Here is a 26971-nt window from a genome sequence, read left to right on the forward strand (position 1 = left end):
AAACCTTTTTTTAAGCATGTTTTTTTCCAGTACATAAAAAGCGTCCTGAATTATTCTGCTTTATTTACTGTAGATTCAATCATTCTTTAGTGAGCAAAACAGGCAGCCCATTCTCTTGGTTATGCTTGCCTGACTTTCCAAATGCCCTCAAAACTGGGATGATGAATCACATACTTTGGACCCACTGTGCCAATTAATAGTAAGTAAAAGAATTCCACACAGCCAAGATAGGACTTTCTGCTTGGTATGTATTGGGGGTGGGGAGGGATCCTTCAGCCAATTGCTTTCAGAGAATCTTAAGAACAGGTGTTTTGAGTCTCTAAAATTCCTTTCCTTCTAGAACATTCTATGTGGCTCTGCAGTGACCTTAGGTTGGGGGTAAACTTTGGTCAGGAAAAAGCCTATGTTTCTAGAGTCAGCCTGGAGCTTCCAGTCTTAAAGCATGAAAGAAAGAATGACCGACAGCTACACCATTTCAACCCTTCCAGGCCTCCATTCCTTTCTCTGAATTACAAGGCAAAAGTGGCCGTACACACAAAGGCAAAAATAACAACAACAAAAACGCCCAAACACACCCAGTCTTGGCTGCCAGCAAGGCCCAATTCTGCTGCTGAAAAAGAACAGTTGCTACAGTGCAGCTGGAGGAGCTTTTCCAGGGAACTGGTAATACCCTGGCTGTTAATGAATTATTTTTCGCCAGAATGTCGGATTCTTCTTGTGCTCCAGTAAACAGTCTGCTTCTGCCATGTGAAACAAAACCAGTTCCTTCCGAGGAGCCCAAAGAGGTCAGCCAAGGGTCCCCTGTGGGGGCAGCTCCTTCAGGAGCCAGAGCCACTGACAATCCCAAGTTCATTATCCCATCCCTTTTCGTCTATGCCATGCTCAGCGCCCAGGGAAGGGCCCAGGAATGCATGGCCATGGTTGTGATGATACCACAGTGTCAGCCAAAGCCCTTCCCCCACCCAAGTTTGCCTTTGGTCAGGTTTCTTCATGTGCAGCATTATGGGTGTGTGAAATTAGGCTCCTTTGTATTTATTGTCTCTCTAATAGAAACTGTATTTATGTCCTCGCTCTTGTTCTCATCAAGCTATCAGGAAATGACCATGTGCATTCTCTTTCCTCTTCTTTAAGGTTGGTCCTGGCCCCAAAGAATCCACTCTTCATATTAGTGTATCTACTTGGGACATTATTCTCCAAGCACAAATCCCTGGGAAGGTTATTACTTTAAGCTACTATTAGAGCAGATGTCAAGCAAATGGACAAGGGCACCAGCCTGGGGTGAGCAGTGCGGGGAGAAAGAAAAGGAGAGAAGTCATTTTATGCAGAACATAACTGAGACATGGGTAGGCTTCATGGGGACCCCCATAACGGCACCTTAACTACCGAAAATCAAAATCCCTCATGCCAGGCTTCAGTGGCTATAAAGTCAGTCCCTGCCTCCCAGCTGCCATCGAGAAGGAGGGCGTTTATGCCCCCAAAACATCTGGAAGCTGAAGTCACAATGTTGGTGGATAGTCTTCTCTAGAGTAGCAGGGTCTAATAGAAACATTCGTGTATATTTTAATTTTCTAGTAGACACATTTAAAAAATTTTTAATGGGTGACAGTAATTTTAATATTATATCTTATTTAACCAATATATTCAAAATATTATTTCACTCTGTAATCAATGTAAAGATTATTAATGAGCTATTTTACATTCTTTGTTGTATTAAGTCTTAGAAATACAATATATGTTACTGGACAGCACATCCTAACTAAGACCAGCCACCTTTCAAGCGTTCCATAGCCACATGTGGTAAGTGGCTACTGTGAAAGGCAATGCAGATATAGGGCACTTCCATCATCATAGAAAGTTCTATTAGTGCTACAATGAAATACCAAAAAGTTGTAAGAAGAGGAATACAGGTGTGAGCAGAGTGTGCTCCAAAATTCTCTAAAATTATTGAGTTGTCAGAGCTAATTACTGCAGAAATTGCTATGTCTAAGTGGAGATTAAAATGAGCTTTTATGAAAGGCCCTGGGACCATGCATGATCTGAAATCCTAATCTCCAAGGAGATGGTATTATAAGGTGGGGTCTCTGGGTTGATTAGATCACGAGAGCAGAGCCCTCATGACTGAGGTTCATTCCCTTATAAAATAGGCTTCAGAAGGTCACATGCAGTGAGTGGCCCACACCTGCAATCCCAGCATTTTGGGAGGCCACGGTAGGAGGATTGCTTGAGCCTAGGAGCTGGAGACCAGTCTGGGAAACATAGTGAGACCTCATCTCTAGGGGAAAAAAAAGTTAAAAATTAGGTGGGCATGGTGGTGCATGCCTGTAGTCCCAGTTACTAGGGAGGCTAAGGTGGATGCTTTAGCCCAAGAAGTTCAAGGCTGCAGTGAGCTCTGATTGCACCACTGCACTTCAGCAGCCTGGGTAACAGAGGAATACCCTGACCCTAAAAAAAAAAAAGAGGCCCCAGAGAGCTCGCATGCCCCCCTCCATCATGTGAGGACACAGTAAGAGGGCGCCAACTATGAACAAGAAAGTGGGTCCTCACCAGACATTGCATCTGCCAGCACCTCAGTCTTAGATTTACCGGGCTCCAGAACTGTAAGATATGCATATCTGTTGTTGATAAGCCACCTGTTCTATGGTATTCTGTTATAGCAGCCCAAACGGATTAAGACAGACCATGCCTACATTGTGAGGAGCTACCCCACAGCAGTGGGAAGTTCAGCAAGTATGATCATTACTCAAGGCATCTGCTGGCTGAGTTGCCTCCACCTTGGCTGTTCTGGGCTATACAGAGCAGGGACTGGGACAGAAGATCACCAAAGTCACGTACTTCTTTCAATAACAATTCTGGACTTGCAATCTAATTTGGTGAAGCAGATACAGAAACATGATCAAATTATGTGCGCCTGTGTGCATGCATGTGTGTTCAAGTGTATTCTTGGCAGGAGACAGAAGGAGGGTCATGTTTGCAATCCAGAGGTACTAAGGTGGCCGCCAATATCAACCTTCTTATCAGCTGCCATCAGAGCACAGGGGAGCAGTAGATCAAGAGGCTCATCAAAAATTGTGAGCCACGAAGGAAAGGCTCTGAGTCTGGAAAGAACGAGATGAGGGGCACCTGGGCAAATGATCAGATGGAAGGGAGAATTAGTAATCAGAGGCATTCTCCAAAAACAACTGCCGACTCTATGCAAGGATGTCATCCTGATCCCCAAATCAAGCTTAATTCAGAATCCCACACAAGCTTTTGTGTGTGGAACAGTGCACTTAGCTATCTTTCCCCCTCATTCTCTGAGGTCTTCCTCATATTGTGATCAGGGAGGCAGCAGAATCAGAAGCATCTCATATATGAATTCAAATCCTGGCTCTCCCAGTGGCTCCATAAGGGTCAAAGATTAAAACGGTTAAAGGTTAAAGGCTCCCATTGGATGGAAGGGGGTTAAGGGACCTGTTTTGATGATACAATTGCACAGCAAGTCTCTTCATTTTTATTGACAGTGTTTGTTTAGTTGAGACAGTTACCAGTCACAAACACCTCACCCACCCTTTGGTCCCACCATGGACCTTGGACTAATTACTCAACCTGTCTGAACCTCGATTCCTCATCTATATTGCCTATCTCACACGGCTATTGTAAGGATTAAACTGGGGCTTGTCAGCATGGAACTATCAAGGGCTAAAACTGGGGCATGACACAAGAAACGTCAAGTCTCCACCCAAACATACACATATCTAAATTTCTCCCTGCTGGGTCTCCCTTAGTAATGATTTACAGATTCCTCCCCACCACCATTCATTCCATTAGATCCATCATTTAGTCACTCAATTCTCATGTATTAAGCGGCAGTTGAGTGTTGGGGACTCCAAGATGATAGAAACAGTCTTTCCATCTGAAATAGGAGCGATTTTGCATCTAGCTACTTGGCACATGAGCATGCACCGTGGGAGACTAGGCTGCCTCCCTAGTGGGTATCCTTCTCCACTACACACCGATTAGGTACCACATTTTGTGAAGAGGGAGGGGCTGAGATCTCTGGCATTTAGGAGAAATAAATAAGAGACTTGGAGGAGGGGTAAAGGGATATGCTGCCTCTTTAAATCATAACCACCAAAGTCTGGAATCAGACTGGAAATTTCTCTGAGTTTCAGATTCCTTATCTGTAAATTAATGCTTTCATCACAGAGTTGCTGAGAAGGTTTCCCACATGTGAAGTGCCCAGCAGACAGAGACCAAAAATAAATGTTAGCTCCCTTTCCAATTTATTTCCCTCCACTACCTTCCTCCCCCAAAATCTAAGGTTAGGGGAGGAGCCAGAGAATAGACACTTGCTATTATTGTAGAGTCAGAGCCCACTGTGCAGGGCTATCTGACATTCAGAACATCTCCCTTCTGGGTCAATGGGTTTGGTCTGCCAGTCCCATTCTCAGTCTCTGGGTCATGATAGCTAGAATTCTCTGGCTAGACTGGCACCAGAGCATTCCTGGCAATACCTTGTCACACACCTCCTAGCATTTGATTTTTCTTTCATGCAGTTCAGATGGCTCTGTTTCAGTGGCTCTGTTTTCTGGATACAAGCTTTTGAAATTTATTTTACAGTTCTAGTCTAACTGCCCACCAACCAAGTTCGCACCTTGGCGACTGGCATAACCTGAATAACTGTCTTCTCATTTGTTCCTGAGATTAACAGGTATTCCTGGGCCAAACCTCACTGCTGGAGATCTTGGTTTCTTTGCAAAATAAAGCAACCCCCTAGGTGGCTGAATGGTCCCTTGGGTTAATGTCAAAGCAGCCACTACCCCAAGTTCCACTCTGACTTGGCTCACAGTACCAATACAAGATACTGTGTGTATATGGGGGTGGGTAAGTGACTTCTCTGGGTTTCTAAGGGGCAGAGAAACTAGGATACCACCAGGCTTATGATTCTGTGCCTCACAGCCCACCCCTGGTTTCTGCAAGTGAATGTTCCCCTTTGAGAAGAAAACCTGAAGGAAAAACAGCATGGGAGCACAATGCCCACTGATGAGTGGCTCCCTAACCGCTAACCTCTCTAATGTGCCCCTCACCGCCACCTCTCTGCTGTAACAAAGACACATCCACACCACATTTTCAAAGTTATCAGAGATCTCTTGGTCCACCAACAAACAATTCTAATGACTCCAAAGAAGCAAGAGAGACATCTAAAAAGCAGTGGGAAAGACTCCCTGGGAGAAGCACAGAAAACCTTGCCTGATGCATGCAAAGCTAAGAATTGTTTCCTCCCTGCTGGCTGCTTTTCTCTCTGTTATAAAGAAAAGCTTCCAAGAATCAGCTAACTAAAGGGATCACACCAGAGGATGCGAGATAGTGCTAAACCAACAAAAACAAAGACAAATGAAACAGCAAGCCATGAGAATACGGCGGTTATCAAAACTTTCTTTGGTCATATCTATTTATCATCGCTGCACACCCGGACTCTGCGGAATATCATTCTGTTGATGTCACTTATCCTCAGCAAAATATTTACACATCCTTAAAAACGCCAGATGAAGGGGGCCGGCCCGCGCATTGCCGCAAGCCGCCTCTCAAGTCCCATTGCCGGGTTCTGGGCAGTCCAGGAGGCATGAGCACGACGGTGGGTGACATCAGCGGGCACAGGTAAAAGCTACCAACAGTTCCGGGAACACGGCCACCCAGACGCTGAGCCCTGCCCTGCCCACCTCTCCCCTACCTGACTCTGCAAGAAGCAGCCACATTCCCGATATGGTGTCAGCGCCTCCTCCTCCCCTGCCTTTCTCATTGATTAAGTTCTCAAACCATTGTTAAAGCCGCCTTGCTTTTCCTTGGAAAACTGGGCTAAATTCATCAAGCTTCCCCCTGCTACAAAAGGAATATTCATAAAAGTTTGGCAGGCAGAAAGGGAGTCTGACTGAGTGCTATGGGGTGAGTGACAATCCTCTCCTTCAAAGCCACTTTCTTCCCCTGTGCCCCATCCCTCTCTCCATCCATCCGTCGTGCCCCAAACCTACTCCAGGGACTTCTGATAGGGAAACACAAAGCAGCAGCTGTTTGGCAACATTTCTACCCCTCGCCAGCAACTGTGGTGGGATGCCATTTCCCCACCCAGGCGGAGCTTAGCCTGAACAATAGTCGGGCTTTAAATGGCAAACAAGCAAACACACAGAGCACAACCCCAACCCCGAAAAAGCCACGGCGGAGAGAAGCAATAACTCCCTCCGCAGCAAAAGGCGCCACTGAAACGCACGCAAAAATGCAGTGAGAATGTTGCTCGGTGCCTAACATGGCAGAAAGCCCGAGCTGGTGCGGCCACCCTGGGTCTCGGCATTGGGGGGCAGCGGGGCTCCCGGGACGCGGACGCACACTCACCCGGTTCCGGGGGGATGCGGTGCTGGCCGGGCGTCACAAAGAGGAGCCCAGCGCGATCTGGCAAAACCCAACTTTCCACCCGGCTCGCCAGGGCCGCCAGATACGTCAACAGAATCCATCTTTCGAAGGGCCTGGAAGGCGCCGGGTTTTCCGGGCCGGGGCAGAACGGCAGATCCGGAGGCGGCCCGGTGCGGTGCCCGGGCGCAGAGTCTGCCGCGCACCGCCCTTCGCGCCCGGTGCCAGCGCGGGTGGCGGCCCGAAACCCACTTCGGGGCCCCCGCCCCGCCAGTCGGCGCCGCCTCCCAGGCAGTCCCCGGCCCCTCCGGCCAGTGCGCGGCGCCGGGAGCAGGAGCGGGGGCCCCCGCGCGCCGCACGGGCGGTGGCCTCGGCCCGCGTCCCCGCCCCCGCCCGGCCCTCCCCGCTCGCTCCGGCCTCCAGGCGCCGTCCTGCCCCCGGGAACAGGCCCCTCCCCGGGCGCCGGGTCCCACCAGGCGCGCCCAGCCCGGCGCGCCCTCTGTGTCCCGGTGGCAGGTCCGCTCAGGGAGGGCGAGGATGACCCCGACCCGCACGGGGGCGCCGCGGCCGCTACCTCGCAATCGCGGCCGCCGCCTCCAGGAAGCCGCGGGGTGGTCGCGGGTGCGGGAACTCTCCGGTCTGGCCTCGCCGCCGGCCGCCTGAAGGGGGTGCGCAGCGGTGGGAACCGCCGTCGCCGCTGTCACCGAGTCGCTGTCGCTGCTGCCACTGCTGGTTGTGCGTGAGCGTGTGTGCGCCAGTGTCCGGGCGAGTGTGTGTCTGCGTGCGGCGCCCGGCCTTTACTATATACACCAAGGGGTGGGAGGAGGCGGGGAATGGGGAGGGCTTGGGGGAGGCGGCGGAGGAGGAAGAGCAGGAGGGGGACGAAAGGGTACCCGAGGAGGCGGCAGCGGAGGAGGGACAGGTGATCTCGCCCACGGGGAGGGCGTGGCGGTGGGCGGCGCGGGGTGCAGGAGGAAGGGGCACCCGGAGCTGTGGAGGGGGGATGGCAGATTGGGGGACGAGCTGGGGAGGGCCTGAGGAGCTGGGACCCTACTGCCTCACGGAAGGCTGAGGACCGTTCCAGACCCCAGGATAAAGAGTAGAGAAGAACAGAGCCCAGGAGGGAGGAAGTGGCTTGTTGATGGAGACAGGGAAGGTGGGAAGGGGCTGGCGATCACCCTAAAATGCCAATTGTGATATAGGTAGAAGATGCTTCTCACAAGGTGAGAGATTACGAAAGATTAGTACATAGACATCATCTAATTTTCATCCAAGAGGTGATTTATTTATTAATCTAAGATTTACTAATCATCTCGTGTTTGTCAGACACTGAGCTAAGAAATAGAACTACACGGATGGTGAATATATGGTTACTGACCAGTAAATAAATAATAGATGTCAGTAGTACTGTTGATTATTTTAAAATTTTTTAAAAACTAAATCCTTAAAAATTTTAAGAGAGCAAAAGAAGCAACTACACTGGTTTAATTAATCCCGAAAGATGTAAGATTTTTTCTACTAATCAAAACAGGATGAAAATATTTGACAGAGAATGGCAAAGCGGAAATTACTTTAATCAGAGCAGAGAACAGTATGAACCTAGCTGTTCTCTGCATGCTGAAACCCCTTTAAATACCAACACTGTGTATTAGCTATGACTTCCTTCTTGTCGAATTTTGGGTGGCCACACAGGGTATAATTAGTAAGAGAACCTTAAGTTGTGTTTGAAAGGCTCTATTATAAACATGTTGTGTTGCAAGCAAAAGGTGGTAGTAACTAGGGCTGAATTATGACTTTCTTGGACACTTTTAACTTTGTGAACTCTTTCCTCTATAAAAAGATATTGAAAGCTAACATTTTATAGTGGCATTGGTGTAAAGGTGAATGTAACAGTATTATACATCAAAACATCTTCTTCAACCTAAAAGGTCATATTTTTCTGATTTTAAAAGATTTCTGTGGGCCCCAAAAAGTACTGTGGGTCCCAGGCACTGTTCCTACTATACCTGATGGAGAAATCAGCCCTGGTAGTACCAATCCTCAATATTGAAGTTCCTCTTTTGAAGATGAATCATTAAATTAAGAAGTACCCAATCCACACAGAGGCAGAAAGACACACAATGCAAGTGTAAGAGTAGACAAAAATATCAACAGAAAGAACCAGTTCCTACTTGTTTCAATCAGGCTTTTGGGACTTCAAATCAGTCTTCAGTAATTAATGATAGCCATGGCAATATTTGTCTATGAATGTGTCTTCAACCATTTCAGTAACCAAAGACTTCCTCTATAGATCTCGCAACTGTTCTGAGCCCTTGGATCAGGTATGCGAGGTCTCCGTTGCCAAGACCTAGCCTAAATACAACTAAAGACACAGCTGGGCAATCATAATTGGGTAAGTTCATGGATGAAGGATCCATAAAGGTTTTGTGTGTGTGGAGGGGGTATGTGTATATAAGGTAGGGATTGATATCCTGGAAGGCAATTACTAGCCTATTTCTTTTGTTGGCCTCATCACAACCCTAGGTTAATGTTTGATCCTTGCTGGCAGTTGTGACTCATATTTGCTGCCCTTTGAGGTGCTTATGATTAATATGAACCAATATCATATTAGTTCATATTAATGCATAAGAAACAAGCATCGTGGTCCCCATTCCCAAAGAAATGTACAGTGGCACCCTTATCCTTTTCCTTGTGGCTTCCCTTGCAGAAGAAAGAAAAGAAAAAAGGTCCATAAAAGGCAGGTCTAGATTAGGGGAGAGGAGTGCTTGAGAAAGGAAAGAGGACATTAATGTGCCAGAATTGTGTTCATTCATTTAAAAGGATGCATAAGAAAATGGAGGGAAGAAAGAACGTGCACAAATAGCAGGAAAGAACAAAATCTTCCAGGGTAGGTCAGGGTGATTTCTGAGATCTGTAATTCTAATGTTAGGTGATTTTAAATAAGGACCCAGTAAATTTCTCATAAAAGATATGGTTCTTTTTATTTATATCCTGCTTCTATGGCACAGCATCTCCACCTAATTCAGTTTTTACATACTTGCCAGATGGTTGATTTATTCATTTATTTAGCAAACATCTATTGAGCACCTACTGGATGCCCAGTCACTAAGCTAAGAACCTGACTTAGAGATATGACGAATATATAGTTTCTGACCCTATTTTGCTCACAGATGAGTAAATCAACTGTTAATCATACAATGTGATATTATGCAGCACATGAGTAGTCATAAACGTGTTAAGTAAACACCTAAGAAACAGGCCTATCCCTGCACTGGAAAGGAGTGAGGAGTGGCACGGGACAGGGAAGTCAGAAAAGGTTACACAGAGATAGTGACAGTTGCTGAGCACTGAGAGATAAATAGAAGTTTCCCAAAGTAAGGGAAATGCATTATAAGTGAAGGGAACAGCAGGCACTGAAGTTTGGACACATTCTAGAGCCTGCAGATATTTTGAGAGTCTAGAGCAAAGGCTGTGAGGAATAACAGAGGAGGGAGAAAATGAAGGTAGAGGTTACTTGAGGTCTCTGGTTTATCCTGTAGAAAAGCTTTTTCTTGTAGTCAGTGAGAACCATTGAAGGATTTTAAACAAGGGAATGACAAGGAAAGAGTTGGATTGAGAAATGATCATTCTGTTGGTTTGTGTAGAGGGCTGATTGGAAAGAAGTGAGATTGGAAGCTGGGAGACCAGGTAAGAGACACTGCCGCAATGGTCAGAGTTTGAATGAAGGTAGTGCTGGCAGAGATGAAGAGTAGCGACTTGAGTCAAATGGTACTCAGGATGAAAAACCAACAGGGCTTAATTATGGAGTAAACAGAAGGAGTACGAGTGACTGATACCTGATTTTCTGACTTGGGTGACAGGGGTGTGGTCATTGAGCTAGAGGTTCCTAGGAAGAGAAGCAGATTTGACACTGGAGAAAATGAATGCCATAGGTTTTCCCAGAAGCAGATCCTGAGACAAGGATTCCAGTGTAGAAAGCTTACTTGGAAGGTGAAGGAAACACCAGGGAGACAAAGGGACAGCAGGAGATATGTTCACAAGGCCAGCTACCACTGTGGACAACTGGAGCTTAATCTCACAGGCAAACTCTCAGACATGATACAAAGTACACACTCACGAGGCAAGGAAGCTAGTTAAGGGCAGTCCAGGGAGTGCTGATTTTCTGGCAATTCGAATCTACCGCCCAGCATAGGCAGAAGGTTATTCCTGCATATAGAGAGAATATTCTGGCAGCTGGATGTCTGCATAGCACATTAAAATGGTAACATCTGAGGGCTATGGGTGATGCACCATCAGTGTCTGCTCCAGAGAGTTCTGTTTAGGTATCTTGAATTAGAGATACCAATTGTGTACACACAAAGATGTTCAGTAGGCATTTGGAAGAGTAAGTCTGGAGTTCAAAATCTAAGCTGGAGACTAAGATTTTGGAGTTGTTAGGCCCCAGGTGTTGATGAGTGCTGCAGAAGACATATGTGAATTGGGCTCATGGCTAAGCCCATCACCCTGGGGCCCTTCAACACAATTTGACCTGATCTGCATGAACAACGTGTGTGGGTTTCTCAAGAAGTTCCTGGAAGCCCTGAAGTTGTTCGTGTCAGTTTAGTATTCATGAGTGTGAATGTGTCTAGAGAAAATGTTCATTACATCCAAGAGATTCTTAAGGGTTTTTTTTTTTTTTTTTTTTTACTGAAGTTGAATAATATATTTAAATTTGAAACTTTGTTTTGGTGGTTAATAATATTTACTGGGTGATTGAGTTATTGAATGAGATAAGCACTTGAAAATACAATTACAATTCAAAAGGATAAATGCAAGAGGTAATTGAAGTACAGAGGAATGAAATAAAACCCAGGCTTAGCGAAAGAGGAAGACAAGTATTTGAGAAACAGTCCAGTGTGAATGACATTTCTGACTTAACTGTGCAAATTGAGGCAGGACTTAACATCTCCCATAGAAGCTACTTGAGTTCTCCTCAGGTAGGAGTCCTGCAGCAAGTAATTGTGAAACTCCTTAGTATCTCCCTCATCTTTGTGTGTGGTCACCTTCTCCTAAGGAACTTGAACTGCTGCATGTCCTACAAGTATTATGACCATCAGACACCTCCTGCCTTTCTGTGTGGAGGGATGATGTGGTCAGAGTGGGTTTGGAATTGGAGTCATGTGACTGTTACCTGAGGACACCAGTATTTGCCCAGATCAGTGGAGAGCCCTGTACAAGCCAGGTGGCATGAGAGTAGAATTCATATAAGTCACCAAGGAAGGACCAGAAAAAAATTAGAACCAGGATAGAGAGTTGGAGTCAGGGCATGACACGATAAGGCAGAAGATTTCAGAGTAGTGGACAATGCACCCAGATTTCTTTTGGGGAAGGGGAAGTATCTTGTTGGATGGGATACCTGTGCCAACTGGGGCATGTGTGTGGTGAGGTACTGGCATGTAAAGGACCAGGGATAGAATGGCTCAGAGTTGGCCCTGCACAACCCAGCCTTCTCATGGGGAAAATGAGGTTCATAGAGGTGCACACAGAAGTGGATACACACACACACATGTGTGTGCAAGCACACACACACACCCCTTTACACATTCCAAGTTCCTTTCTCTTTTCAGGTGTCAAGCTTGCCTCTTCCTTTCCTAAAAGTTCATTCACTAACGAACCAGATTGATCTCTGAGTAAGAAAGGAAACATTGGCAAAATTGTCCTGGACTACTAATAAGCATTACCAATTAGGACATTCCTCAAAACAGATCCTAAATAACTGCTGAGATGTTCCAATTCAGGAGTGTTATTGTTAAAGAAGACAACAAGCAGTGGCTAATAAATATCCTCAAGTGCCCAAATTCATGGTCCCCTGGTGCCTGGCACTGTGGTGAGTGTAAGATCTATCTTTGCAATGGTCTCTTGGTACAAGAGCTATTGAGGACTTTCTCAGCCATCAGCTGTTGGAAATGATAGTTTTTCCCTAGACACAACCTGTCTGACCTATCTAGCACGCATTTCATGAACAAATGAGAGTGTGGCAGTCAGTTTACAAACGGTCTATGCCACAACCTACATCACATCTCCTACCACACTCAGTGTATCCATGGCCTGTTGGGTTTGTTTCGATTCACGCATTGCAAGTCTCTCCAATGTAACTGGCAAGGTTTCTCTTACTATAACTTCAAGGGATGAAAGGAGTCGCTAGGTCATTCATTTTTGACTGACTAGTACAATGTCTACTACAAAGGGACTTTAAACATTTCATTTTTCTTCACCTGGGAGAATTTTTCAATTTATAGAATTTTATGAATGGTGCAATTTTATAGAAGTAGTAAAAGAGAAAAAGCGTAAAATCTTTTACGTTGAAGCTGAGAGCAAGTGTCAAATCTTCCTTGTTTAGGCCGGTTAGCATTTTTAATTGTCAACTTTGTATCTGTGGCATCTTTGTGCCAGTGAACACCTAAATGTTCTCACAAGATTGCAAGTCCCTGTTCACCTCAGCCTCTTTCAGGTGAATTATCTGAAATTCCTCATCCCTGGGATTATCTTTGCCCAGTTTCTGAGCCTGACTACCAGTGTGTTAGGTGTGAGATGAGGGAGGTTTCTCTTGTCTAAGTTCCTCACATTCCTGAGGGGAGTACACTGGGCATTGTTTGGCCCTGGAGCCACTATCATTCATTAGTCATCATTTCCATGACCTTTTTCCACACTGGACCCAAACAGAGAACTCAGCTTCTGGGTCTGATTTTCAGGACGGTTCTCAAGCCTTCCATTGGAAATGTAGCTCCACCACCCAGTCCAACTCACTCATGTATCCAACTCACTCATGTGTCCTCATCAACCTCTGATGTCCACAGTGCTGAGCACATGGGTTAGAGTTGATTTTTCATTCACTGACATCCTGCCTTCAAAGGACTGTCCCAATGCTTGGCAGGAATGTTGCATATATTGCAGACCACCACCATCCTTGATTATCTCTTTTACTCCTTCTATTAGATGGTTCCTTGTTTTCTGAAGAAGAAATATTTTAGAGGGAATAAAGTTTTGAAATATTTTGTAAAATACACACTATTGCTTTAGAAATTAATCACAATGTAGAAATACTGTAGAATACATATAATTTATACTTTTAAAAATGAATTGTCATTATATTCATTAAAATTAAAGTGTTAAAGGCCATTCTATCCTCAGCATAAACATTCAATCATAACCACTTTCATTGGTCATATTGCCAAAGTTTTTTCCTCTATTTACTCAACTGAGATAATATTACATAGAATTTGAGTTCTATTTTTGTCTCTTAATATCTTCAAATAATAAGCATTTTCCCACAGCATTCTAAAAATACTGCACAATCACAACACAATACATATCTTAATGATTATAAACTATTTTATCAAGTGGATTCATCATCATATACTTAGTGTGGATATTTTGTTTTTGTTGTGAGTTAGGGTCTTCCTCTGTAACCCAAGCTAGAGTGCAGTGACAGGATCACAACTCACTGCAGCCTCGACCTCCTATACTCAGGTGATCCTCCTGCCTCAGGCTCTCGAGTATCTGGGACAATAGGTGTGTGCCACCACATTCAGTTAATTATCACTATTCGTAGAGATGAGGTCTTCCTATATTGCCTAGGCTGATATCCAAATCCTGGGCTCAAGCAGTCCTCCCGCCTCAATCTCCCAGAGCGCTGGGATTGCTGGTGTGATCCAACATATCTGGCCAGTCCTCCCCATACCCCACTATTGGAATTGTGGGCCATTTCCAAATTCTGCTCTTACAAAGAATACTACAATTACTATCTTTGTGTATATCAGCGTTACCCATTAATAATTATTGCTCAGAATAAATACACAGCTGTAATATTTCTGGGGTAGACACAGCAACATTTGTAAGTTACCAAACTGATTTTGAAAATAATATGCCACTTATCCCTCCAACTATGATATCTGAGAGCACCTGCCTTGTGAGTAATCACCAGTCCAGGCCAAGAAATTTGTCTCATTTTGTTTTAAAATGTATTTCTCTAATTACTAGGGAGGTGAGCCATTTTTATTTGTATGCTTGCTACTTGTTTATCCAAGGGAATTGTCTTTACCCACTTTTTTAGTTAAATCATAGTATTTACATTTTATTAGTGTACATGTGTCATTTAATACAAAATAAGTGTATGCTACAGTGGCAACAAATATGTACCCCATTTTCTTTTCACTCCATGAATTTGGGCTACTATTTTGTATAGATAAGTTTTAATTTTGTATAAAGTTTAATCTATCCATCTTTTGTGCTGTGAAGTTCCTTATTATTTGAGCAAAAATGAATATACCCTAAATAATTTCATTTTTATTCATTTAAAATTGTGGTCTTTGTTGTAAGGTGGACTCTGATTGTACTATTTTTTCCAGTAGTTGCCAATTGTCTCAACACTATTTATTTAATATGAAATCCCTTCTTTATTGATTTGTACTTTCTATCTTAGCAAATAAGAAACTGATATTTACTAGAGTCTATTTCTAGGCCATCAGTTCTGTTTTGTGGCTCTTTCTCTTTTTTAAATAAAACTTTTAACTTGAGATAATTATAGAGTCACATGCAGCTGTAAGAAATACAACAAAGAGACTCCATGTACTCTTTACGCAGTTTCCCCCATTGGCAACATCTTGCAAAACTATTGTGCAATGTCACAACCAGAATATTGACACTGATGCAATTCACCAATCTTACATTTCTTCAGTTTTACTTATATTCATGTGCGTGTGTGTGTGTATGTGTGTGTGCGCACATGTGGTTCTATGAAATTTTATTGCATAAGTATGTATATTCACGTAGTAGTCAATATACAGAACAGTTCCATCACCACAAGGATTTTTCCTATTGCCTTTTATAGCCGCACCCACTTCTCTTCCACCCCTCCAACCCATCCGTAACCACTGGCAACCTGCTGTTTCCCATTTCTAACATTTTGCATTTTTAAAATATTCTATAAATGAAATCATATACTATATAGCCTCTTTTAATTGGCTTTTTCCACTCAACGTAATTGACTGGTGATACATTCATGTTGCTGTATGTAAAAATAGCTGGGTTTTCATCATTGCAGAATAGTATTCCATGGGATATACATGCCGTAGTTTATTTAACCAGTCACCTGTTGCAACCCATCTAGGCTGTTTTCAGTTTTGGCTTGTTTTCAGTTTGGGACTTAACTAAAAAGTTGCTATGAACGTTCATGTATAGGTTTTTATGTGAACATAAGTTTTCATTTCTTTAGGGTAAATACTCAAAAATTTAGTTACTAGGTTGTATGATAATTGCATGTTTAATTTTCGTTTTCTTTTTTTAAAAGAAACTGCCAAACTGTTTTCTAAAGTGGCTACAACATTTTACATTACCACCAGAAATGTATGCGTGAACAGTTTTTTCCATACTTGCCAGTATTTGGTGTTAGAACCGTTTTTATTTTAGACATTCTAATAGATGTATAGTGGTAGCTCGCTGTGGTTTTAATTTGTATCTCCCTAATAACTAATGCTGTTGAACATCTTTCCTTGTGCTTATTTGCCATCGGTATGTCCTCTTTGATGAAATGCCTACTTATGTCCTTTGTTCATTTTATAATTGGATTGTATTTTTTTTACTGTTGAGTTTTAAGAGTTCTTTATATTCTAGATATTAATCCTTTGTCAGATATGTGGTTTGCAAATATCTTCTCAGTCTGTATCTTGTCTTTTCATCATCTTAGCATGGTCTTTCACAGAGCAAAATATTTTAGTTTAGTTTAGTTTAGCCTATGAGTGTCCAATTGCTCCAGTACTATTTTTTAATAGGCCATCCTTCCTCTCTTGAAATGCTTTTGCACCTTTGTCAAAAATCAGCTGGTTATATTTGTGTGGGTCTATTACTGGACTCTTTTTTTTTTTTTTGAGTATGAGTCTCACTCTGTCACCCAGGCTGGAGTGCAGTAGGATGCTCATAACCACCACAGCCTCACCCTGCTGGACTCAGGCAATCCTTCCATCTCAGCCTGCCAAGTAGCTGAAAACACAGGCATGCACCACCACACCCAGCTGATTTTCTGATTTATTGTAGAGACGAGGTCTCACCATGTTGCTCAGGCTGGTCTTGAACCCTTGAAGTCAGGCATTCCTCTTGCCTCGGCCTCCCAAAGTGCTAGGATTACAGGCGTGAGCCACTGTGCCTGGCTGCTGGACTCTATTCCATTCCATTGATTTGTGTCTGTCCCTCTGCCCACACATACTATCTTGATTACTGCAGCTTGATTAGTGAGCATTAATATCAGGTAGAGTGAGTTCTTCTACTTTATTTCTTCTTTATCAGGATAGTTTTCGCAATCCTATTTCCTTTGCATTTATATATAAATTTTAGAATAAGTCTGTCTATGTCTACAACAATTTTTGCAGGAATTTGATAGGGATTGCTTAAAATCTAAAGACCAATTTGGAAAGAAATGGCATTTTTAGTGTGAGACTTCCAATTCATGAACATGGAATGTATCATCATTTATTAAGATCTTTAATTTCTTCAGCTTCATTTTGTTATTTTCAGTTAAATTTAGGTTTAAGTGTTTCAGTTTCTTTGGAGTGATTGCATATGGTATTGTGTTTAAAATTTTTGCTTCTGTGTGTTCATTGTTATTGTATAGAAACAAGATTGATATTTTTTGTGCTAATCTTGTATTCTGTGACCTTTCTAAACTCAATCATTACAATTATTAGTTCTAGAAGGTCCTTTTATTTTTTAGAGATTCCCTGGAATTTTCCACGTAGACAATCATGTCATCTGCAATTAGTAACTGTTTCACTCTTTTTCTTTCTAATCTGTATGTCTTTATTTCTTTTTCTTGACTTGCCGCAGTGGCTGGAACTTCCAGTACTATAATGAGAATGGTTGTGAGAATACATATCTTTACCTTATTTCTTTTTTTATTAAATTTTATTTGTATTATAGAGATGGCAGGTAGAAGTGAGGATTAACTATATAAGTAGGCTGCATGTAGGTGAAGTTTTGGCATCTGTCTCTCACTCCCCCTGGTATAGGACAGGTACTCTTTGTGTTGTTGCGAGGCTCCACTCTCTTACCTCCCTCCCTCCCCTAGCGGTGTCCAGTGACGTCTGATTCCTCCCTTGTTCTAATGTGCCTAATGTTCAGGGCCTACTTATGAGTGAGAATATGGGATATTTGGTTCTCTGTTTCTGTGATAGATCACTTAGTATGATGGTCTCCAACTCCATCCAATTTGCTGCAAAGTCCATGACTTTGTTCTTCTTTATGGCTGTGTAATACTCCATCATGTGTATGCATCACATTTTCTTTATCCAGTCTACATTCAATGGGCAGTAGAGTTGGTTCCATGTGTTTGCTATTGTGAGTAGTGCAGCAATAAACATGCCTTTGTAGGTGTCTTTCTTGGAGAATGGTTTATGTTCCTCCAGGTATATTCCCAGAAGAAGGGTTGCTGAATCATATGGAAGGTCAATTTTTAGTCCTTTTAGGAATCTCCATACTACTTTCCATAGAGGTTGAACTACCTTGCACTTCCATCAACAGTGTAGACTCATTTCCTTTTCTTCACAACTGCACCAGCCACTGTTCTATTTTAATTTGTTAACGATGGCCATCCTTACCTGAGTTCGGCTGTATCTCATTGTAGTTTTGATTTGTATTTCTTTGATGATTAGTGAGGCTGAGCATTTTTTCATGTGTCTCTTGGCTGCTTGTATGCCATCTTTTCAGAAGTGTCTGTTCATGTCCTTTGTCCACTTTTTAATGGAGCTGTTTTGTTTCTTATCACTTCATTTGAGTTCCTTGAAGATCCTGGATGTTAGGCTTTTGTCAGATACACACTTTGCAAATATTTTTTTCCCATGCTGTGGGTTGTCTCTTTACTCTCTTGATGGTTTATTTTGCTGTTCAAAAGCTTTTCAGTTTGATGAGGTTTCACTTGTTTATCTTAGTTTTTATGCTATTCACTTTTGGGAACTTGGTCAAGAATTCGTTGCCTACTCTAATGTGCATAAGGATGTTTTCTATGCTTTCTTCTAGGATTCTTATAGCTTAAGGTTTTATGTTTAGGTCTTTGATCCATTTTGAGTTTATTTTTGTATATGATTTACAGGTAGAGGTTCAGTTATTCTTCTGCATCTGGACCTCTAGTTTTCCCAGCACCATTTGCTAAATATAGTCTCCTTTCCCCAGTGATTGTTATTGGTGACTTTGCCAAAAATGAGTTAGTTAAGAGACCGAGTTTTTGCTTTTGGAATCTCTGCCCTGTTCCATTGGTCTATGTGCCCATTCTCTTTTTTTTAACTTTTTAAATTTTTTTTTTTTTTGACTTGGAGTCTCACTCAGTCACCCAAACTAGAGTGCAGTGGCTGCTCCTGGCCACTGCAACCTCGACTTGCTGGGCTCCGGCAATCCTTCCGCCTCAGTCTTCCAAGTAGCTGGAACTACAGGCGTGGGCTACCACACCCAGCTAATTTTTTTGATTTATTGTAGAGATGAGGTCTCGCCAAGTTGCCCAGGTGGGTCTCGAACCCACGGACTCAGGCAATTCACTCACCTTGGCCTCCCAAAGCACGGGATTACAGGCTGAGCCACCAAGCCGGCCAGTGTGCCTATTCTTGTACTAATACCAGGCTGTTTTGGTTACTGTAGCCTTGTAGTACAGTTTGAAGTCTGGAGGTGTGATACTTCCTGCTTCATTCCTTTTGCTGAGAATTTTTTTGTTTCTTTTATTAGAGAGAAAACAGTCTTTTACCATTAAGTATAATATTATCTTTACTGTAGGTACTCGTTATCAAGTAGAGATAGTTCTCTATTCCTAACTTGCTGAGAGTTTTTGCCAAAAATGTGTTGAATTTTGAAATATATGTTTTCTGCATCAATTAATGTTTCATTTTTCATCTTTAGCTTATTGGTGTGATGGATTACACTGATTTATATTTGAATGTTGAATCATCCTTTTATATCTGGAATGGATTCCACCTGGTCATGGTGTATTCTTTTAAAACATTGTTGAATTTGATTTACTATTTTGTTGAGTCTAAGTTCATAAACAATGTTGATCTGTAGTTTTTCTTTTTTGTACTATTTTGTCTAGTTTTAGTATCCGGATAGCATTTGTCTCATTATTCAGTTGGAAGATTTTACTCTTCTTCTATTTTCTGCAAAAGATTATGTGAAATTGATGTTAGTTCTCCTTTAAGTGTTTGACAGAAATCTCCAAGTAGCTGTCTGGGACTAGAGATTTGTTTTGGGGAGAATTTTAAAATCACAAATTCCATTTTGGTAAAGGTTATAGGGCTCTTCAGATTAACTATTTCATTTTGGTAGAGTTTTGATAGTTATTAGGATTGGAAGAATTGGTTCATTCCTTTTCAGTTGTTAAATTAATTAGTGCAAATTGTTGTAGTATCCTTTATTATCCTTCTGATGAGTATAAGATCTATATTAATAGCCTCTGTTTCATTTCTAATATTGGTGACTTATTTCTTATCTATTTTTATCAGCCATACTAAGACTTTATCAATTTTATTTCATTTTTTGATAAACCAGCATTTTATTTCATTCATTTTTATCATGTTTGTTTGTTTTAAATTTTATTGACTTCTGACTTTTAGTATTGCCTTTCTTCTGTTTGCTTTGATCTTATTTTACTCTTCTTCCCCTAGTCTCTTGAGATAGCAATGAGGTTATTGATTTGAGACCTTGCCTCTTTCCTAATGTAAATTTTTATGCTATAAATTTTCCTCTCAACACTAATTTAGCTGCATCCCACATATTTTGCTATGTTGTTATTTTTCTGTTCATTCATTTCCATATATTTGCATTTCCTTGGAGACATCCTCCTTGACATATGGATTATTTAGAAGTGTATTGTTGAATTTCCAGGTGTTTCAAGATTTTCCTGTTCTTTTTTCTGTTACTGATTTCTAGCTTGATTCCATTATGATCAGAGAACATGTTCTGTATGTTTTCGACTCTTTCGAATTTATTGACATTTTTATGGCTCAAGATATTGTTTGTCTCAGTGACTGTGATATGGATGATTGAAAATAATGTGTATTCTTCTGTGATTGGGTGAGATGTTTTATTAGGTCAATAGTATCCTGCTGGCTGATTGTATTGTTCAGCTCTCCTATTCCTCTGATTTTCTATTTAATAATTCTATCAGTTGATGAGATAAAGATATTTAAGTTCCTAACTATAATTGCAAATTTGTCTGTTTCTCCTTTCAACTGTGTTCCTTTATGTTTATTCATGTTAAGACTGCATGAATATTTGTAACTACATAGTTTCTTGGTGTATTGACCCTTCTATCATTAACATTATGTAATTGCCCTCTCTGCCTTTAGCAATTTTTTTTGCTCTGAAGTCTACTTTATCTTATATTAATATAGCCTCTCTTAATTGTTTTCATTAGTGTTTGCATAGTATATCTGTTTCCACCATTTTACTTTTACCCTACCTATGTCACTGAATTTGAAGTGAGCCTTTTGGAAACCACATATAGTTAGTCATTTTTTAAACCCACTCTGCCAATATTTGTCTTTCTATTGGTGTTTTCAGACCGTTTATATTTCAGACCATTTTATTATCTGTTTTATATTTGTTTCCTATGTTTCTAGGTCTTCTATTTCTCACTTCTTGCTTTTCTGTGAATTACTTTAACTTTTCTAGAAATCCATTTTGAATTATTCATAGTGTTTCTGAGTGTATCTCTTTTGTATAACTTGCTGAAAGATTGCTCCGGGTGTTACAATATAGACATGAGAGATATCACAGTCTACACTTATCAGCATTTTGTCACTTTAAATAAAGTGTAGAAAATCTTACTTTCATTTAGATCTCTGTAATATGATTGTTTTTAAATACCATTTTCTTGGTGTTATAACTTTTGTTTTATCACCAAATATAATTTATAAAACCCGTGAAGAGATGGATAGTCTCTTTTATGCGTCCATAATTCTACTCTTTCTGTTGTTCTTTCTTCCTTAATGCACCAAGATTTCTCCTTTTATATTTCTTTTCTACTTGAAGAATTTACTTTAGCTAATATTTAAGGATAGGTCTGATAGTGACAAATTCTCTTGATTTTCCTTCTTTTGCAGTTCTCTTGATTTCCTCTTCATTCCTGAAAGATATTACAGATTGGCAGTTCTTTTCTTTCAGAACTTAAAAAATATTGCACCGCTTTGTTTTGGCCTCCATGGTTTCAGATGAGAAATCCACTGTCATTCAAATTAGTGTTCCCTGATATGTAATGCATCATTTCTCTCTGGCTGCTTTCAAGATCTTATCTTTGCTATAGTTTTTGGAAGTTTAGCTGTGATGTGTCTTGATGTGGATTTCTTTAGGAAAAAAAAAACTGTTCATGGTTTGCTCAGCTTCTTGAATCTGTGTGTTTTCTTTTATCATATTTGGGGTGTTTTCAGTAATTACTTCTAATATTATTTCAACTCTCATTCTTTTTCTTCCCTTCTTCTGAAACTCTGATGATATTCATATTGGACATTTTGTTGTTGTTCCACAGGTCTCTGAGAGACTGTTCATTTTTTTTCCAGTCTATTTTCTCTCTGTTTTTCAGATTGGGTGAGTTTTATTAATTTGTACTGAGGCTCACTGATTCTATCTGCTAACATATTTGTTCTACTAGCAAATCCATCTACCAAGTTTTAAAATGTTTGGTATTGTATTTTTAAGTTATATGATTTTCATTTTATTCTTTTTTATAATTTGTATTTCTCTGCTGAGGTTGTTCTATCTTTTCACTTATTTCAAAGGAATTTTTATTGCTTCTTGGAATTTTTAAAATTATGAATGCTTTACATTTCTTGTCAGATAATTACAGCAGCCTAATCGTCACTTTGTTGGCATTAGTTGATTGTCCTTTTTTATTCAAGTTCTGATTTTCCTGGCTCTTGATGTGATGAGTGATTTTCTATTGTATTCTGGACAATTTTGCTATTATGTTAGGAGACTCTAGATTCTATTTAATTATTTTATTTTATCAGGAAATTGCCCTGTTTAAGTTTAGCATGCAGGTCCTGATCTACTTTTGTGAACTGTGGTTTCAGTGGCAGTTTAATTTTCAGAGCTTTTTTTGTTTTGAGTTGGAGTCTCACTCTGTCGCCCAGACTGGAGTGCAGTGGCGGCTCCCGGCCACCGCAGCCTCGACCTACTGGGCTCCAGCAATCCTTCTGCCTCAGCTTTCCAAGTAGCCTAATTACAGGCGCGCACTACCATGTCTGGCTAATTTTTTTATTTTATTGTAGAGATGAGGTCTTGCCTGCCCAGGCGAGTCTCGAACCCACGGGCTTGGGCAATCCACTCATCTCAGCCTCCCAAAGGCGCGGGATTGCAGGCTGAGCCAACAAGCTCGACTATTTTCAGAGCTTTTGCAATGCTTCTTGGTGTGCTTGATTTAACTTATACTACTGAGGCTCCCATTGATCCCTGGTGATGCTGTCTAAGGCCAAAGGGATTTCTCCAGGCAGGGACACCTGGTGTCTTATGGTAGAGGAAGGGAATCTCTTGCCCACAGGAATAAAGAATGCTTCCTGGACCAGGTAGCTTGTTGTGTATGGCAGAATCCATCTTACTGGTGAACAACTTGCCACTCAGTATCTCTCAGCAGAAGAGGGAAGTCTTGGATCTGACAAAGAGATAATTTGCCTTAGCTGATTGTTTCTGTGGAACTCCTGATCCATCCCTCTTATCTGCACTATAGGATCATCCAGCATTATCAGAGGGACAACCATTTGCACTGGTAGAGGAATAAACCTACCTAGGCTACTTTGTGTTGCCAGGTTGGAGGCAGGGAAATACCAGGCCTGCGTTGCCTTCTTCTGTTGGGGTAGAGGGGAATGTATAACACCATGCTGCTGTGTTGTTCTTTCAGTACTGGGATCCCAAACCAGCTCACCTTCCTCTTACTACCTTTCAGAGTGTTCCCGTGACTGTCTCTTGAGTTTTTTCTTGGATTTATTGTTGTACTTAGCAGATAGGAGCAAAGAGAAATGGGTCTAAGCCATCTTATACAGACCAGAACTTCAGTTAATTGTTGATAGTTTATTTTAAACCAAAAAATCATTCAAGAAAATAATTATTATATTATATGATTGATATTAAAAATAATTTTGGCATAGAAAGCAAGTGCATATTTAAAAATAATCTGCTCCAGGTGTCAAATATATTAGCTATGTCACTGAGAATGGGCAAAGTAAAAGGAGAGATTAGAAAGATTATGAAGAATGACCTTGAAGCCAAGGGTGGAAATAGTGTTAAGAAGCTGAAAAGGGTTATTATATTTGTTTTATGATGAGATTAGAAACCAGAGGATCTGAAGCATTAGATTGCTTGCCCAAAATTGCTAGGGCATTTGGCTACAGGATGGTTGCAGAATTCAGGATTAGGACATTCCAAGACCATGGTAACAGCATACTGTTTCCCAGGGCACTGCTTTCAAACTCCAAACACAACATTTGCTAGAAGACATACTGCAACAGTGAAGTTAACCTTTTGCCTACCTGGCAAATGAACAAAAAATTTCATTAGAAATAAATGCTTACTAAATTTGACTAGTATTAAATGTCTGTTATTAATTGTCTCTTAATCATGCTGCTTGGATAAGAATTAATGTTTGAGATAATAATTACCAAGTGGAGTGCTTACTCTTAGAGAAAGAATGTTAAATCAAGATTGGCATTTGAATAAGTTTGTGAAACTATTACTTATGTCTTACTTTAAACTTCCTACTTCCAGAATTTATCCACAACAATTTCTAATAAATCACATTTCACCAAGTTTCATTTGCCCATGGTCACTTTCAGACGTGCTAAACATTCATGTTATATACTTGTTTTCAATAGTATACATAAAAGCTGACCTCTCTCTGATAAACGTGCTTGAGACTTTCATTTTATTTTTAAAATTTCACCCTGAAAAAAAAAAGTTATATGTATATATAAGGGATTTAAATTTTTTTGAAGGGAAATTCTTTTTTAAAAAGTTCAGAACAAAATAGACAGCATCTACATACAAATATATCTATAAAACCTTAACAAGAGAGATAAAAAATTTAATAAATGAAAGCATATAAGACGTTCTGATATGGGAAGACATTATTGTAAGGATGCCAGTTCTACCCAAATTAATCTATAAATTTAATGTCTTTTCAGTAAAAAAGTTTTCCTTTGGATCTCAATATAATGACTTAAAAGTTCTTTAGAGGAAAATCAAAAAAGAATAATCAAGAAAATAATTAAGAGTTATGATTTCATTTATCCTGCAAATTAAGGTGAATTATAAAAATTCGGTAATTTAAATCCTTTGTTCCTGGTAGAATGATAGACAAGAAGATAAGTGTAGTACAATAAAATGATCAAATGAGTTCATTAAAAACACAAATGATGACAAGCACAATTGTAGGGGAAAATGCATAGTCTGGGGATTTGGGTTTATTTGGAAGCAATACAGAAGTTCTGCTGCATGTAATATGTTATTCAAAAAATAGAAAGTTATGAAATTTAAAAAAAAAACTCAGAACAAGAGACCTTCCATCCCCCACTGAAGAAAAACTCTCTAGGGAAATTATTCCCAAATCAAACCAAACTTCCGATAGGATCCTGGATGAAAATTAGACCTGCTTTGCTATCCAATCCAAAAAGTCTATGCATTTTGTCAGTTGAGCCGTGATTACTTTTTATGTTGAGCAATGGGAAACTACTCACTGGTAATAGATTATTTTTTGTATAATTTATCTAACATATAATAAATATCTTTGGAAAATCCATTAACACTTTCAAGACGTTAGAATGCCATCTCCCTTACTCCAAAAATTTGTTCAGCACATTAACTGGCTTTTCTGTATCCTGAAATTGTGAACCAAGCTTCCAAAATGTCTATTCTGCAGTTAGCTAATGCTTCTGTCTAAAGTGTATCTAGTTTCGGGGTTCTTAGCTTCCTCTTGCATGTTAGATAGTATTCATGGAAAAAATTATGTATGATGCTTTGATAATTTGAGACCTCATCTCACAGCTAAGCTATTAAATAATGACTATATAAGAAGGTGAGGTGGCAAGGATTTGGATGGGAATCATCAGGTTTATAAATTACAGGTGCAAGAACTAGTCTGTTAGTATAAATTATTACTCAACTTGGAAGAATCTAAGAATCAGGTCCACAAAAAATCATTCATGTTATATACAAATGATTCATTAAGAGGAGTGATGCACTCATTTTCAGGGTAGCTCTAATCTTTATAATTCTGCAACTCAGAGGAGCAGGAAGCAGTCTGTTCTTGCAAGCCTGCTTAGAAGAAGCACTATTAATATTAGTTCCCCTCCTTTTTGTTCCAATATGTCCTATCATCAACTGATGCTTTAGGATATTTGTCTGCACCAAATACTAATATTAAGTAAACAAGTTAAAAAGCTATTGTTATTTTACCTATAGTGTGGCCAACCTTAAGTGCCAAAGCAAAGTGAAAAAAAATGATTATTTGCTATTAAATAACCATTTGCTTATTTGATAGTAGAAGAACACAAATATTATTATAACCCAAATGTCTCCCTGAGGATAAAAATTAGGTCAAATTAACACAAACTTCTAGGCTTTTAACTCCATCTGATGATTCAGTCATCAACTTTCTGGTCCTCCCTCTTCCAATAGGTTTCCTAGATATCCCTGGCAGGATTTCACAGAATGCTCATGAACCAGGATGGCAGCTGCAGGCGCCACACATCCACTATGCTCAGTATTTTCTTCTTTCCTGCAATGGCTTCCCCTTGTCGGTATCATCTGCTCAGAAACATAGTAAAGATCTCTTCCTAGGGCTGCTGCTGATGGTGAGAGCTGCAATTTCCCCACAAAGTACACTCTCTTGCCATGCCCTCTAAATAGTCTATGATGCAGTAGCAGAGAGCATTCTCTATTGGGCAGCAGTTCAGTGAAGGTCTCTATTCTCTACTGTATGATATTCTTTGTCACTTCAGTCCCAAAGCAGAAATACTTATGTTTAGTCTCACCAGAGTATCACATAAAATGGCTCCTTCCACGTTGGATCTCAATGCCTTTTTTCCATTGAGGATCAAAACCTTGCCATGAAACCAGGAAAGAACAAAACTCTTGCCTTCTCATTTTTGCCCTCGTTTCTAATTTCTCCAGCCTTCTCTACCTCCATGCTTCATTTAATTAACTCTCTTTCTTCCTTCACACACAGGGCTAAAGAACTCAAGACTCATGGACATTGATTCATGGAAATACTGCCCATTCTACCACAACCCCTCAACCTGCAGTGATAAGTGTTCTCTGTGAACTGGTACATTGTTAGCCTCAATCCTCCACTTGACTTTGGCTGTTTTGACATGACCTTAGAATCTCTAGAGCAAGCCGGGTTCGGTGGCTCAGCCTGTAATCCCGTGCCTTTGGGAGGTTGAGGTGAGTGGATTGCCTGAGCCCGTGGGTTCGAGACCCGCCTGGGTAGCGAGACCACATCTCTACAGTAAATCAAAAAATCAGCGGGGCGTGGTAGTGCATGCCTGTAATTCCGGCTACTTGGAAGGCTGAGGCGGAAGGATCGCCGGAG

At 40.9% G+C, this 26971-nt stretch overlaps 1 protein-coding gene across 6 annotated transcripts in view; it reads right to left on the bottom strand.

Moving 5' to 3' along the window:
• RAI2 (retinoic acid induced 2) overlaps positions 1 to 7203 on the bottom strand; it is a 62081-nt gene extending 54878 nt beyond the window's left edge. For 4 of the 6 annotated variants that reach the window (XM_008059237.2, XM_008059235.2, XM_008059233.2 and 1 more), the window contains exon 1: positions 6956 to 7203. The gene's annotated coding sequence lies outside the window, so the exon portion shown is untranslated. Of the gene's footprint in view, positions 1 to 6366; positions 6709 to 6955 lie in introns of those variants that run through there. The other 2 variants (XM_021712974.1, XM_008059236.2) reach the window with 2 other exon arrangements.
• Positions 7204 to 26971: the final 19768 nt, after the last annotated feature.

The sequence above is a fragment of the Carlito syrichta genome, unplaced genomic scaffold, assembly GCF_000164805.1.
Source record: "Carlito syrichta isolate Samal-C Ts95f unplaced genomic scaffold, Tarsius_syrichta-2.0.1 Scaffold303966, whole genome shotgun sequence".
NCBI lineage: Eukaryota > Metazoa > Chordata > Mammalia > Primates > Tarsiidae > Carlito > Carlito syrichta.